Source organism: Ammodytes marinus (genome assembly GCF_949987685.1).
Source record: "Ammodytes marinus genome assembly, chromosome: 1".
Classification (NCBI taxonomy): Eukaryota; Metazoa; Chordata; class Actinopteri; order Uranoscopiformes; family Ammodytidae; genus Ammodytes; species Ammodytes marinus.
The window spans coordinates 36150466-36155465 of record NC_137230.1 but is presented as its reverse complement, the minus strand read 5'-3'; positions in this window follow the sequence as shown (position 1 = coordinate 36155465).

Below are 5000 nucleotides of genomic sequence, written 5' to 3'. Positions count from 1 at the left end.
TACAAAAAGCAGGTGGCCATCTCTTATCCACCTTATGGACCCCTTGGAGGACTTCTTTGTAAGAGCATTCTCTCTGGTTTTGGGGGTTCCCAATCTCCCCTCACGGTAAGTGCCACATGCTCCAAAGCCAAGCTCACGTAGGTGACTGAAAAGTGCTGGGCTGGTGTAAAAGTTGTCACAGTATATGTGGTAGCCAGAACCCAGGTACTCTTTTTGGACCAGTGTCACGACTGCATCGAATGAGAGCCCTTTCCCACTTCCAACCTGTGATTTACCAGTGTAGATAGTGAAATCCACTGTGTAGCCATTTGTGTCTGCCAGTACAAAAAGCTTTATTCCCCACTTGGATGGCTTGAGCTTCAGGTACTGCTTGAGTCCAATCTTGGCCTTGGTTGCTACCATCCTTTCATCCACTGACAGGTTCTGCTTAGGATGGTAGACAGACTTACAGGCATACCGAATGGAGTCACACAGAGGTTTGACACGGTGCAGTCGATCGTACTCCTCCGTTCCTTTCTTCCTGTCATTCGCCACGTCTTCTTCTGGGTCACTCATGTGCAGATTCCACGAGATGGCCATGAATCTGTTTCTCGACATCACTGTGCGTGGAAAGGGGATGTGGAAAATGCTCTTCACCCTCCACATGTCTCTCAGTTTCGGCAGGTGCAGGATTGCCATGTACACCAAGAGTCCAAGGAACTTTAAAAACTCGCCTGGAGTGACATCTGTCCATTTGAATGTCTTCCCCTTATCCTTGTTTTTCGCAGCGTATTTATTTGTGTTGACGATAAGGATTTTTACTGTGCTGTCGTCAAAAAAACATTTAAAAATGTCAATGGGGCTTGGTTGGCTTTCTGCAAGCAGAGGTGGCTGCACACCTGGCCTACGTTTTGGAGTGAACCTTGGTAGATTTGGCAGGCAGTCTTTTTCACTTTCAGACTTCCATGGACAAGATGATGGGGTGACATGTTGCTTTTCATGTCCACATCCACGACCACGTCCACGACCCATCCGTCTCATACCAGCTGGCCTACTGAGCTGGCCCACTGCAGTGGAGGGCTCAGGCTGTGGTTGATCTACAGGAGCTGCAGGGTCTGCTTCCTCACTGTAACATAAGAGAATGAACCAATCAACATCTAAAAATATAATCAATCTAGGTTTATCAATCTATAAAACACAGTGCTTTTTTTACTTATTAGTCTGTGTTGTTGGAGTAAAAACAGTCTATGCTATCTGTAATCCAATAACACATCTCTATACTAAAACTATATATTTAGAACTGCAACTAGGTCATTGTTACCTTTAAAATGAAGTAACTCTGTTCTTATAAAAACCCTATCTCCAAATCGATTACTTTTCCTAAAAGTGATTTATTTGTCATGACAAATGTGTTCTGAGTCTGACATAAACGTAAAAAAAAAACATAGGCAAAGCGTTTTGACAAGAAAACTGTTTTTATGATTTTTATGGCTATAATTCTGTTTCTGAACCTGACCAAGAGCCACCCCGTAAAAGACACCTTGTTGCGCATCCCATCTCAGTGCCAGTGCGATCATCATCCACCCGCAGCAAGCACACGTAACTGCCACACCCCCAAACATCAAGTTGATTTGCCAGATAAGGCTACGATAATCACACTCTCTCAGCTGCTCTTACACGCAAAACAACTTTTTCCACAATCACATCCCATTATTATCCATTATTAGCCTATATGGATCTCACTGTTCAGTCTTCTAAAATGAGCGTCTTTTCTCGCTGTTGCGCAGTTTTATCAGCGGGGGTAAACATGCCAAAACACAGTCATTTTGAGTGAAAATAAGCCGGTGGCCAAACGACGACCAGAGGCCATCCATGATTTATATATAGCGGATTATTGCCTGTTTTGGCTCCGAGCACCGTTAACGTTACACACACACACACCCGCGCGCCTCTATCCATCTCACACACACACACACACACACACACACACACACACACACACACACACACACACACACACACACACACACACACACGAAGCGAGAGACGTCTTTTATTATAGTAAGGTTGTAGTCATTCACAATTTAATTATTTTCATAAAGGCATTATGCTAGCTAGGCTACTTACTTGTTATCCTGAAGAGGATCAATCCCGTCTCCAAACTGCCGTTCATCTTCGGAGCAGCAAGACTCCGGGGCCGAGTCCTCAATGTAGTCATCACCGGCATCCTCGTCAAAAATACACTCCAATACCTCCTCCCTTGTGAATTTACGTTTCGCCATTTATTTTGATCGCTATTCGGTTGTTTGCTTTATTTTTTCTCTTACTGTCAACTGTCAAACTGTCAACTCTCAAACGCCGGTTGTCAAACTCCGCGCGAGCGGACATTGATTCACTCTGATTGGTCAGCCTACTAAAGCTATCATGAGCCAATAGGAGTGTATAAAGTACTAAACGTCACTAGCTAAGATGGCGACTGAAGCTAAACCTATAAATCATTTGTTTACTGCGAGACAGCGGGGGAGACGTAACTCTGTCTCTTGCTACTTAGTGCATACTCCGTGCATTCCACCGGTTATACTGCGTTACACTCAAACGAAAGTTACGAGGTTAAATCATTGGGTAAATAGGCTTCTCACACAGGTCATTTTTGGCTTGCTTTTTAGAGATGTTTGTCTAATTGTTAGCTTAAAAAACAGCATGTCTTTATCTGAAACCGTCAAGGAGATATGACGCTCTAAAGAATATATTGTATGTCGGAGCGCCGGCGCTCCCGTGGGCATGATAGAGTTAATACATTTGTCATGAACATGATGACAGGGCGCTACACAGTTCAACAGTTTCTTTTTGCCTTTCTAGTCGAACTGAACTACGGCGCGATCCGCTCCGCTAGGAAATACTATCTGCGAGTTAACGTGTGGAGGCATAAGTCGACAAATCAATCGACTTACTTTGCCCCCTTTTTTTCTTCCCACAGCAGAGGTTGAGGTGCTGAAAATAAAGTGAAAACTGCGCTTTTCCTTTAAGCAGCAGAGCTGCCGCCGTTGTTACAGTGTTTGCATCAAAGCCCTAATGGTAATACAAATGAGATGCTTTATTTAAACGCTGTCCGTGCTTAGAGGTGATTTTAATTGTGTCGGCTGAAACAGAAACTAACGGAGGGATTCGGCTCACATACAGTCCCTTGAGTCGCGCAGTCAGTTTGCCGACATGGCTTTGTATTTAAGGCTCGAGACATACAATCAGATCGCATACAAACAGGGAAGCCTTTCCCATCGGTATCGCTAACGGGGAGAATATCCCCGGTTATTATTTGAGCCTCAAACCACAGAGTTCTTCCCCGTGCGGTGGCTCGCGCACTCACTAGTGATCTCACGGTGAAACGCTGCTTTGCTCGGACGAAGGCATCGTGTGTTTCTAGATGATTTAACGTCATAGACTCAGACGAGCGTTTAACATTATGCTGCATCTTTTGCACTGCACTGTTTTTTATCAACAGTGAAAAAATGGTCCCACACCGGACTCTTATGTGTAGCTGATTACTTCATGCACGCACCTTGCAGAAGTGACGCTCCTGCAGCGCGCTCACGACCAGACGTGACACGGTGACATCTCCCATTAATAAAACGGCATAACTCCCTGATTTTCAGATTTCTATTTTTAAATTCGACTTGAGCGCAAGTGGAAAACCGGTCAATGTGTCGACACATTCACATCCCTAATGCATATGGAGAAAGTGATAAACAATATCAACATTTCATATCATTAACTAAAAAGAAAAAAGAAATCTAAAGGTAACTTCAATACTGTATTATAATTATTGACTAAATGATGAAAAAAAGGTGTCTGCAGGGCCAGTGAAAATATACAAGGGGCCAGTAAAACTCGGATCTATTGGCCAAGCGGGCCAGTTGGGAAAAAAAGTTGCATTGAACCCAGAGTATATATGGAGTTCAATTATACAATGTTTTGAAATAAAGATGGCGTGTATTGTGTATCATATATAGTAAGAGTGTACCATTTAATTTGCAACTCAGTTCCTTGGTAGCACCTACTTACAGTACAAATGACTTCTGATGGAAAACATTTGTATGAAAAACACTTTCATTAGCTATTCTTACTATTGTATTGTTTAACATTAACGCATATATTAAAAAAGATATTGCGTATAAAAAGTGGCTGGTAAAAAAGATGAGTGGCTGGTAGATTTTTAAATCTACCTGCCACAGTGGCTGGTAGGCAAAAAAGTTAATTTCCATCCCTGGTGTGTATGTGTGTGTGTGTGTGTGTGTGTGTGTGTGTGTGTGTGTGTGTGTGTGTGTGTGTGTGTGTGTGTGTGTGTTATTGAAAACTGTAATTTTCTTCTTTTCCATTTGTTTGGAAAAAAAAAATTCTGGAGCAAGTTTGTTCACATCATACTGTCCATGTTTTAAAATGAAATCCGGGGGCGCCTTTAGCTCAGTTGGTAGGGCGTCCCCCCCCCCATGGGCCTCGGCCAGCAGCGGACCCGGGTTCGATTCCAGCCCGCGGTCGTTCTCTGCATGTCACTCCCCTCTCTGCCCCATTTCAACTCTGTCTCTACACTATCAATAAAGCATAAAAATGCCAAAAAAAGATCTTTAAATTTTTTTTTTAAATTAAATCCTTTTTTGTGTAACCAAGTAATTTGTTACTTTCCAAAATATATTATATATTTAAAATATTGAATAAAGCACATATTTATATAATAGGCTAAAATTATTATGTTCTTTATAAGTATGGCTAAATTTTTTTTCTTAAGATTATTTTTTGGCATTTTTCAAGCTTTATTAGACAGTACAGAGTTGATATGGGGACACAGAGAGAGAGAGAGAGAGAGAGAGGGGGGATGACCTGCAGTAATTGGTCGTTCACACACCCAGTGTTTTTTCGCTAGTGCCTCCAATGTCCTGCTGGAGGAAAATAGTAGCCAGCGGAGACCCTCCTAGGGGGGTCCGGGGATATGCCCCCCCATGAGATTTTTTTTCACCTTTTTAAAGTGA